The 12,042-nt window shown below is 42.1% G+C and overlaps 1 protein-coding gene across 1 annotated transcript in view; it reads right to left on the bottom strand.

The window, feature by feature from the left end:
• The window catches only part of CCND2 (cyclin D2), a 559,919-nt gene that overhangs the window by 364,759 nt on the left and 183,118 nt on the right, over positions 1 to 12,042 (bottom strand). Inside the window, exon 3 of the mRNA XM_077266502.1 lies at positions 831 to 878. The gene's annotated coding sequence lies outside the window, so the exon portion shown is untranslated. The remainder of the gene's footprint in view (positions 1 to 830; positions 879 to 12,042) is intronic.

Here is a 12,042-nt window from a genome sequence, read left to right as displayed (position 1 = left end):
CGTAAGTTTGCAGCCTACATCGGTGTCTCGGCACAATGCAATGCCTGTGCCAGCTCACTTTGTGTTCTGTTGACTTTAATTTTAAATTTTTTGTTTTTGTGGGGCATGGCACATAGTTGACTGACTGGCAGTATCATTTTTTTAAGGATTACTCTCAAGGTATCATTACTTTTTTATGGGGGCACTACAGAGGCATTAATAGTTTCTAAAGGGGCATTATTTTTATACGGAAGTACTCAGGGGATATTATCACTGTGTTCGTGGGCTCAACACTAGAATTGTCCTGGCCACTGGCAACCCACACTATGCCACTTCTATAGAGAGAGACTTTTTTATTGGGCTCTTGGAGAAAGGGCCGAAGTAATGGATGTTGTTATCAAAGAAGGGGATGAAGAATTGGCCCAAGAGTCTTGGAAAGAGAGTGATGTAGGGAGATTCAAACATGGAACTCATAATGCTCCTCAGAGATCAGTATGGCTACCGGTGATGATAAACTTGTGGAAAACCCCTTAAAGATGAGATTATGATTCAGATGTTCGGAGTTTGAAGTTTTGCAAAAAATTGTATAAAGGCAAGAAAGAAAAATAACCTCAGGGTAGGGAAGCAGATCAATAATCAATGTTTTCCAAAAATGGTTATTCTCAATTCTTGGTCTCCTTGGAACCCAGCTGTGGGCTACCTTTACAACAGAGATCAGTAGTTCATAGAGACATTTTTGGTAGTTGTCCCTTCTTATTAAAACGCTTGAAAATTACAGTCTGTAATAACCCCACTAAAATACAAAACAAAAAAAAACAATAAAAAACAATAGAAACACTCCAGTAACTTACCATCGATAGGAGATGACCCCATTTCTAGTCTGGATATGCTTCAAAGATCTGGAATAGAATATATTATGAACATTTTCAGAAAAAGTACAAAAAGGAAAATAATTTAAAAAAGTAACAATGACACTAAAAGTTCTCTACTGAGAACGTAAAAGTAAAGGCCCTTAAATACTAAAGTTGGCCGAACTCGGCGATATCGGCAGGATTGGTTAACGATCTAATATGTATGAGGGGCCTCCAAACTATCCCCCAGACACATGATGTTGGGGGAAATAAGGATCCAGCACGATGGATTTCCAATGACAGATCCATTTTCTCCGGGAGGAGATAGGTCACTGATGAAGGAGTCTGGCTACTGCTCTTTCGTAGAAAACAAAGGATCCACACATTGTGCATGGGAAAGTCAAGAGAGACTGCTGTCCACTATCTAATGTGTATGGGGGGAATAAGAAACTGTTCACCTAGGCAATGAATATTCAGCAAAAATTGACACCAAGGACCCTCCTAGTGCTAGTTTTGCCCACTACACTCCTTGTTGAGTAGGTCTTCACACTTGAGTCACAATGGTGACAAGTCTTCAAGGCTCATTCTAGATTTTAGGAACAAGTAAGACCTTTGTCAAAAGTAGATGAGGGAAACGTTCCCCCTGCTCCAGTACGAAGGGCTTATATGCCCTGAATGTGACAATAAAAATGTTGGTAGGTATGGCCTGGAATGTTTCAGACTACCCAAGAGGAACGGAAGTGGGGCAAGCATGAGCTGGAACCTTCTCGTCCCCATGGGCCAAAATATTTTAAGAAACCGTTCATCAAAGCGATGTACATTCACCAAAAAAGCCACCAAGGACCCTCCTAGTGCTAGTTTTGACCATCACACTCCTTGTTGAGTAGGTCTTCACACTCATGCCACAATGGTGGCATGTCTTGAAGGCTCAGTCTAGATTTCAGGAAAAAGTAAACCTTGGTCAAAAGTAGATGTTGGAAACGTCCCACCTGTTCCAGAAGGAAGGGCTTATATGCCCTGAATGTGACAATCAAAATGTTAGTAAGTATGGCCTGGAATGTTTCAGACTGCCCATGAAGAATGGAAGTGGGACAACCATGAGCTGGAGAACTCTTGGCCCCATGGGTAAATATAGTTTTACTCTATTAAAGATCAAAAGGATTATGGGCCAGTTGAGTCTCATGTAATATATTACTGGGGGGATTGACTTTGTTTGTTTTTTATTTAAAATATATTTTTTATTTTTCCATTCATTATATATTGATTATTAAAACCAACCAACCATCCAAAAAGCCATTTTTATTTATTTATTTTTATATTGTGGTTCAAATAGAAACTTTAATTTCAGAACGTTTTTTGGTTTATAAGTCTATGTCATGAGAGACTCTTCAGGTCATAACCAAATTCAGTTATATAGGATGGTTACCTGCCCCTTTAAATAAAGCAAGCGGACACAAATAGAGACTGTCGTTAGGGAAACTTTACAGCTTTATCGTCAAGTCAAGTTTTATATCGGTTTTGTGGTGGTATTTCTAAGAAGAAGATGATATATGGCAAAATGTGGAAGGAAGCTTTAGAATTGGTAACATTCTATTTAAAGGATGGACGGAGCTTCAAAAGTCACTTTTCTAATAGTCAAACGAAGAGAAACTGGAAACTCAAAGTAATCAAAAACTTTTCAGAAACAACATTGAACCAAAATTTGAAAATTGTAATTCTTTTGTTTGGGTTCTAAGGGGTAACATTTCTCCTCGTGGAGAGTGACATGCTTGACATGCCAAGGTCGGAGACCTATAGGTCTCCTCTGGGAAAGTAAATATGCAAATAGCCTCTTCAGAGGAGAAGAAGACTTGAACTCTAGTGCCACCTACTGGAAGTAGCAATCCTAAACGTTAATATCAACCCTTTAATCAACCTTGCCACATGACTTAGGATAGAAGCCAAACTAGAATCTCAATTTGTAGAAATGTATTTCGGAGTGTTGCCCCTCCTCGGTGCAAAGCATGAGATCTGATTTCGCTGTGTGTGAGGCCTCTGACTGTAGTCTACGGGACAACGTTTCTCCTTGTGGAGATTAACATACCTGAGATATCAAGGTAAAGAGACTTATAGGCCATGCAACGCTCCTCTCGGAAATTAAATATGGAAATTGCCTACCTCTAATAGGTGACATTAGCGTTCAAGTCCTTTTCCTCTCTGAAGAGACAATGTGCATATTTACTTTCCCAGAAGTGCATTGCACGGCCTATAAGTCTCCATACACCAGCATGTCACTCTTTGATCATATGATTGCATGGGTAATACACTACACTACTAATGTAGTGCAGTGCAGTACCATGTGTCCTTTCACTATAAGACAGCCAGGTAGCCTATTAGACCCAGTCAGAGGTGTGATCTGGTAGACTGTAGTGTATGGATGACCTGGAGGCTATTGTCAGGCCTCTGGGTGAAATATCAACCCATTGACAGCTAGTCTTTATCAATGGGCCATTCCTCTTCATCAGCATTCTACCAGCACTATAGGAGCTAGAACTCTTACCCTCAATTCAGAGCAAGCACTGCTTCTGCAATTCTCAAATGAATTGACTGAAGTGAATGCTTCTGTCTGTTATACCTTTATGCAATTTGACAAAGAGGGAGTTAAAGACCAACGCCCACTTCCTGTAGAGACAAAGACCTGCTCCAACTTCATGTTGAGGGGCAAGACCCATCCCTACTTCCTGTAGAGAGGCAAGAGTCACCCCACTTTCTGTTGATAGACATCCTACAGAATGACAAAGACTGAGCCCCACTTAATGTAGAGTGGCAAAGACCTCACCTCACTTCCTGTTGAGAGATATAGACCCGCCCTCGCTTCCTGTTGAGAGATATAGACCCGCCCTCGCTTCCTGTTGAGAGATATAGACCCACCCTCGCTTCCTGTTGAAAAATATAGACACGCCTACACTTGCTGTTGAGATATAGATTCGCCCTCACTTCCTATAGAGAGATACAAAAACTCACCCCCACTTCCTGTAGAGGGTCAAAGATCTGCACTCACTTCCTGTTGAGATATAGGCCCATCCTCACTTCCGATAGAGACATAGACTTGACCCCACTTACTGTAGAGGGGCATAGACCCGCCCTCACTTTTTTTTGAGAGAAAGACCTGCCCTCACTTACTATAGAGATATAGACCCACCCTCACTTCCTGTAGAAAGACAAAGACTCCTCACACTTCCTGTAGAGGGGCAAAGACCCATCCTCAGTTCCTGTTGAGAAATATAGACCCGCCTTCACTTCCTATAGAGGGACACAAAGACTTGACCCCACTTCTTGTAGAAGGGCATATACCCGCCCTCACTTTCTTTTGAGAGAAAGTCCCGCTCAAACTTACTATAGACATATAGACCCACCCTCACTTTCTATAGAGAGACAAAGACTCCCCCCACTTCCTGTAGAGGGGCAAAGATCTTCCCTCATTTCCTGTTGAAAGACCTGCTGTCACTTCCTGTAGACGGACACAAAGACTTGACCCCACTTCCTGTAGAGGGGCATAGACCCACCCTCACATTCTGTTGAAATACCCACCCTTACTTCCTGTTGATAGACAAAGACCTGCCCCCACTTCCTTTACTGCTAGGGAAGGTTTACACTTGGCAGAAGGCGGGGGGCAGAAAGTTTCAGAGATGAGAGTCACCTACTGGCCGTCACTTTGGAGTCATTTTTTTCTAGGGTTAGACAACACAATTTGTAAATAAAATGATTTGGAGATAGATGATGTGACAAATAGACAATCAAATGAGATCAAGATATCTGAAAGTTCAATGCTATTTAACACTTGCTGCCTGGTTCCATGTTCATTTACAGCTGATCACTGGGATTCTCAACAACGGGTCAACAAAAGTGGACAATCCCTTTAAGTTCATCCACATGTATACCTTTTATAAGTGATTTGTATTACGTGAATGTATTATTGACCGCCAAAGGTTTTTTTTTTTGTCTCCAGTCTCCACAAAAGAGAGGTAGAATAAATTTCAAAGTGAGAGTGTGAATTTCTTCTGGTAGTGGGACATGTTGTAACTCCGCATTGCACATATTAGTATCCACATGTAATGACTACACCCAGCTTTTATTTCTTAATACACGTAACATAACATGCTAAATATTCCATGCCAACTATGAACACAAACAAAAAAGTAGGCAGTGCTAGAAAAAGCCGGTCTACAGCAAAGTGAGGTCTCAGGTAGACAAAATCTACAGTACATTCATGTTGCACTCATTGTATGATGAGAGCTGATCCACTAGACAGAAATACTAAAAACAAATATAAAAAAGGGTTGTCCGGTCTCTAAAACCCATTTTCATATACCCTCATTTTGACATACTCCTTTGTTCAGGATCCTCATATCCTGTTAGTGTGTTGAGCAGCTACAAAGAGCGTCACTCGTTCTGGAGGACCCATCTTGTCCTGTAATACATGGACAACTCATTGATTTGAATGTGGTGCTGAAGTGATAATGAACACCTACTGCCAGACTTCCCCACGGACTACAGCTAATTAGTCGGTCATTGGTTCCAGTGGGTTTACTTTGTTACAGGCGTTTTGGTATTGGAACCATCTCATGGTGGTTGGCATGATCATCTCAGTATCCAGTATACTCCACTTTTCTTCGGCAGAATGGCCCAATATTTTCCACTTGCTCCATCCCAAAAAAGTGGTATGACCTTCTGATTGCTCCCCGATCATTGTTTTAGCAGCTGATTAAAAAAAAATCAGAGCCCTATGCTGATGTATACAGCCTATGGAAAAAAAGGATGTCACCCAACTCGTGCAAGAGGATGGACCTAACCTCCGCTGGAGGATGTAACAGACGTGAACTAGAAGATGAACCAAATGTGTGCTAGTAGATGGACCAAATGTGCGCTAGAGGACAGACCTGATGTGAGTTAGAGGATGGTTCTAACCTCTGTTAGAGGATGGGCCTGACCTACACCAGAGGATTGACCTAACGTACGCTAGCGCATGGACCAAACCTGCTTTAGAGGATGGAGCAAACATGAGCTAGAGGATGGACCTAACCTGCACTATAGGATAGAACAAACATGAACTAGAAGATGAACCAAATGTGCGCTAGAGGATGGACCTGACGTGAGTAAGAGGATGGGCCTAACCTCTGTTAGAGGATGGGCCTGACCTGCACTAGAGGATGGACCTAAAGTACCCTAAAGCATGGACCAAATCTGCTTTAGAGGATGGACCAAATATGAGCTAGAGGATTATTATTATTTATTGTTATAGCGCCATTTATTCCATGGCGCTTTACATGTGAGGAGGGGTATACATAATAAAAACAAGTACAATAATCTTAAACAATACAAGTCATAACTGGTACAGGAGGAGTGAGGACCCTGCCCGCGAAGGCTCACAATCTACAAGGGATGGGTGAGAATACAGCAGGTGAGGATAGAGCTGGTCATGCAGCGGTTTGGTCGATCGGTGGTTACTGGAGGTTGTAGGCTTGTCGGAAGAGGTGGGTCTTCAGGTTCTTTTTGAAGATTTCGATGGTAAGCGAGAGTCTGATGTGTTGTGGTAGAGGGTTCTAGAGTAGGGGTGATACGCGAGAGAAATCTTGTATACGATTGTGGGAAGAGGAGATAAGTGGGGAGTAGAGAAGGAGATCTTGTGAGGATCGGAGGTTGCGTGTAGGTAAGTACCGGGAGACGAGGTCACAGATGTATGGAGGAGACAGGTTGTGGATGGCTTTGTACGTCACGGTTAGGGCTTTGTACTGGAGTCTCTGGGCAATGAGGAGCCAGTGAAGGGATTGACAGAGGGGAGAGGCCGGGGAATAGCGGGGGGACAGGTGGATTAGTCGGGCAGCAGAGTTTAGAATAGATTGGAGGGGTGCACCTCCAAATGGACCTATCCTGCGCTAGAGGATGAGCCTAACCTCTGCTAGAGGATGGATCTAAACTGCTTTAGAGGATGGACCAAACGCGGGCTAGAAAATGAAGATGAACCAAATGTGCGCTAGAGGATGGACCTGACGTTACTTAGAGAATGGGCCTAATCTCTGTTAGAGGATGGGCCTGACCTGCACTATAGAATGGACCTAAAGTAGTATCCTAAAGCATGGACCGAATCTGCTTTAGAGGATGTTCCAAACATGAGCTAGAGGATGGACCTATCCTGCGTTAGAGGATGAGCCTAACCTCTGCTAGAGGATGGAACTAACCTGCTCCAAGCTGATGCTCATGGGTGACATTGCAAGAGTATGGTCACATTGGTGCTATAGGTACTGTGGGAATTAAAATACAATTAACCAGTTAATTATCTATGACAGTTGTTAATGGCTCTGCTTTTAGAATTATCAAAGACAGACATTATTTAAGGTTTTAAAGCTGGATGGAAATGCCAGACTAAGTGTCCATGAGAAGTGAGCTCAGCACGTCTTCAGCGCCCGACTTCAGCCTCGTCTTCCTGCTCTGAAGATAAGAACATAGGGAAATGTGAGAAGGATGCAACTTTTGTTGCAAAATGTCTGAGTGCTTGTCGGAACTTTTTTGCTGATGAAAACATGGAGATTTGATTGAGATTATATTTTCAGATGACTTCAAACATTTCCCATCTGGATCAGCTGTCTACAGCTGCTCTCCTAGCTGAGAGGGTGGGAGGAAGAGGATGATGGTGATCCTTAAAAATGTCACTTCATTGTGTCCTTGTCTGACCTTGTCAGAATAGTATGACTGCTGCATACAATTTGAAGAGGTTCGCTGCCTACGTTGATTTTTTCCTTCCCCGTTGTCTAGGTTTCAGCAGAACAGTTGGATCAGTTGCGAGGGATACATTGCCAAACAACTGCATCGTTTTAGGTTCTTCAGGTAATACATCCATTGCAACCAAGTTGGTCTCAGAATACTCAGGTCTTCAGTTTAAGGTCAGATTAATGATGTGAGGAGAAAATAGTTGAGCAAGATTTATTTGAATATATAAGGAATTTCCATTTCCGAGTAAGAAAACGACATCAATGCGGTCAAGTGAGAACTCACTAGATCCTTCGAAGGAAGAGGCCACAAAGTTCAATACTAGCCAAATCTCCAAGGTTACTAGATTCTTCTGAAAGGGGTTCCAGGATTAGAAAACATGGCTGCTTTCTCCCAAAGCCAGTGCTATACCCACCCATAAGTTGTGTCTGGTATTGTAGAGTTGGTGCAATAGACTTGGTTTATCGATCACATTAGTAATCTGTGGTCACTGGGCTAGAGACCTGTGAACCGTCTTCTACCTTCTGGCATCTGTGGCTCTACTTTTGATTAGCTGGTCTAGTAGAACGTCACAGGTGCGTAATGCTAGGCTAATTAATAAAAGAAAAAGCTGCAGATGCTGCCTGGTAAGAGATGGTTCTCCAAGCTCCAGTCCAGCAACCACAGTTTACTGACATGGCCAATGGACCAGGTCCATCACACCAACTCTACAATACCAGAATAGATTTGCACCAACTCTACTTCTTAGCAAAGGTGACTAAGGAGCAATGCTACACATGACCTGTGACCAGGTGTGGAGTTGTTTTTGGAAGAAGAAAAACTAATGTTCTTCTTATCTCAGTTAACCTCTAACTTGAATAAAGCCACACAATATTGCAATATCGTAGACGTATTATTTTACAGAATTTTTTTTATCTTTAAAGGCGTAATCAGAACTTGTAGCCGAATGAAAACTTTTGTAACTTTTATGGCAATTTGGTATTAAATAAACAAAAATCACAAAAAAAAAAATCACAATCAAATGTATGTTTCCTCCTCAATAAACCCACATGAAAAAAAAACATTTCTTAGAAACAGTAGAGAAGTTTCCACGAACAGGATGGAAATGAATTTTATACTGGAGATCTGTACGTTCTCAATAATTTCGAGAAGGCATCACACAACTGTATTTGACATTGTGTCTATTATTTTATGAAAAAGAATAAAAAACTTCCTTTTGGAAGCACACGAGTTTTAAATAGATGTCATCCAAACCCATCAATTAAACCTGAGTCGGACGTGCAAGTGTTCCGAAAGCGAAGAGTGGAGTAAGGCGCCGTCTTACATCTCCGAAAGGGGAATTACTTTCTTAAGAGCAAAAACATTGGCCATGTTGAAACTCAGTGGCGTTGTCCATCTTTCCCTTGATAATCGTCATCATCATTGGAAATTCAGAGCATCTCCATACACATTAATGGGGAGCCAATCCTACCAAAACTGGTTAGTTTGGACAACCAATGAATGATCTAAAAAAATTATCTAAGGTTTTGCATTTTTTGGGCTAAGTCAAATTAGATATAAAATCAGGGAACTGCATATATTACCCTGTTACAAGTGGCAATATAAAGTTGGTCAACGTGGGCAATGGAAGGGTGGTGTTATGGACCAGGATATTGGAACTTTTGGGGTTCAAACATTTTGTATTGAGGGAATTGATGTCTTACCCCATTAGTAAAATCTTCAATTAATAAGGGGCTAGCTGGACCTAAGAACATTGAAGAACTAAAGTCAAATTAGAGGTAATGAAGAGAGATGAGATGATCACTCTGCGTGTCCCCAGTCCATGGTCAAGGTCAGTAATATCTGCTCTTTGCAGGGGCTGCATGAATTTCCTTACTCCAGGGGATCCCAGGTTTGGCCGATAATGAGCCGAGCTGGCAAGCTAACACCTAAGCCCACAGATGATGCTGCGCCAGGCTGGTGAATCAAACACCATGCCAGGGAATCCAGAAGCTCAGTAAATTTGTGCAGCTCCTGACCATCACCAGATACTTCTGATCTGGACCATGGACCAGGGTTGTGCAAATTTATATGCTCATCTCTAGTAATGGACATATATTATGTGAATTGGGTTGAATCATTGGCATAAAAGAATCACTGATAATGCAAAAGCGATTTTTTTTTTGTCGTGCTTACAAAATATTCAAATTGCACCTTAGAAAAAGAAGAGGACAAGAAACCTAGTGCCACCTGCCCTAAAAGTCAATGTAGAACCTTTTAAAATGTCTTGCCACTACATGACTTAGGATAAGAAGTCAACCCATAAGCTCCATTTGCAGACTTGTGTTTCAGGATATTTGCCACTCATCAGTGCAATGTATGAGTTTTGGTTTGGCTGGATGAGAGCGCTTTGACAAGGGATTTAAAAGAGCGCCAAGTCTGCATAGGGAGACTTATAGGCAATGCAATGCTCCAATGGGAATCTAAATATGCAAGTAGACATGACAGGTGGAAGAGGACAGGAACCATAGTGCCACCAAATAGAAGTACCAATCCTAAATGTCAATATCAACCTTTTAAATATTCAGGGGAGCATTGCTTGGCCTATAAGTCTCCCTACACCTATTTGGCACTCTTCACAAGGAGAAACTTTACCCCTTTGAAGTACATTGATGAATGTTTTGAACTACTTGGTCCTCCAGGAATGCACTTCATAAGGCCGGGGTCACACTTGCAAGTTCAGTGTGAGAAACTCGCGCAAGTCTGTCGCATCAAGTCCCGACACTGCCACCGGAACTCGGGACTGGAACGTACGGCTGCATAGAATATGCATGTATATGCAGCCGCACGCTCCGGTCCCGAGTGCCGGCGGCAGTGTCGGAATTTGATGTGAGTGACTCGAGTGAACTCTCAAATGTGACTCCAGCCTAAAGCTCAGAATCATAACGTAATTTTATGATGAGTTTGAGAATTTGTTCTGGATATGGTACTATGATCAATCGTATATTTCCTTTCGCTAAGAAAAGTTAATTAACATGTACTCAGATACCCTGCCAAAAATGAAATATCCACTCTTCACCAGGCCCACCTGACTGTATTGGTCCCTTAAAGTACAAAGGTGTCTGATGTCCGATAACTTCGTTCTCTTCATTGAGAACATATGGTTACTGAAGTTGAGTTTGCTTGTTTATGGGGGGGTCGGAAGAGACAGCTATCGAGCAAACAAGTCTTCAGATGATAGTTAGCAAAGGAGTATAGATCTTACGGAGCACAACAATGGTAAAGTCGTTAAACAATGGTACAAACATATTTGAGTTCCTGATTAGCACACAATGAGAAATACTCAATTAGGGAGTGTGAAGAATTCTCAAATTAGTAATACAATAGGAAACTCTGGTTTTTCCTTTTAAAATCGACCTCTGGGCATTTTTCTTCGGTCCCATCATCCTGTTTTCCCGGAGGGAGAACAGGATATGTACTTTGTACAGAATTACATATCCTCTTATAAACTTGCCTTTGCTTGGGTTCCACTGATCTTTGGCTATCTGATAGTATGGTGACCACCGCTGTTCTTTGGGTTGTAGTGGTGGTCATCTTAGTAGGTCAACCTTTGTTCATGTTGGGTATATTTCCTTACAAGAACCATCATGGACACCTTCATCATCGGGAAGAATCCTGTTCCTATAAAACTGTAAACTATTTTTCTAAGCAAAAGTAAAAAAATGTAGATGTTACGTAAAGCGATTGTTCCCAGTAAGTGTCCCGGCATCTGATATTAGCTTTGTAAGGCTGACACATCGGCAGTCAATCAGGGAGTTCAGCAGCTCTGCCCATTTAGATGGACTGCTATCGAAGTGACAGCGGCGCTGTAGCCAATGCCAGGAACAGGAGATGTAGCCGAGACTCGTTAATGGACTCGGGGTCTAAGAAAGAACAACCCTTTTAACTACCAACATTACAAGGAATGGGCGACACCTCCATATTCCAACTGTGGAGATCCAGTGTTGTCACCAGGTATATTGGAAAACGGTGGTGTTACCTAAGGATGCTATCACCAGTGAATCTGGCGACAGTAGAAGAACAAGTCCACCAAACCCAGTCCTGAAGTGATGGTTTCCTTCTGATCCACATTTTTCTTTAAGGTAACCAGTCAGCAGGTTTTACCTTTATAAACCTACCATCCTACCACCATTCGCAACCTTAAAAAAAAATCCATCGCCAAATGGTAAGTCAAGTGTCCGCTGGGCGTTTACGGTTCTTCTAAGTGTCCTGGTCAATCTTGGTCAAGGGGAGGAGTCCGATCACATAAATTTTAAATAAATGTCACTCAAAATGGTGTAAAATAAGAAAAGTGATACTTGACTGATCCCCCTCTTCTCCGATTCCAACGTTCTCCACAGTTCCTGCCAGTTTATGTTCTTTCAGATATGTTTGGACCAACATATGACCTGCTCCATCTGGATAGACTTCTGACCGCTGTAGTCAA

The sequence above is a fragment of the Ranitomeya variabilis genome, chromosome 5 (genome assembly GCF_051348905.1).
Source record: "Ranitomeya variabilis isolate aRanVar5 chromosome 5, aRanVar5.hap1, whole genome shotgun sequence".
NCBI classification, from domain to species: Eukaryota; Metazoa; Chordata; class Amphibia; order Anura; family Dendrobatidae; genus Ranitomeya; species Ranitomeya variabilis.
Note: the sequence above shows the minus strand (reverse complement) of the source record. Positions and strands in the feature narration are given on the sequence as shown.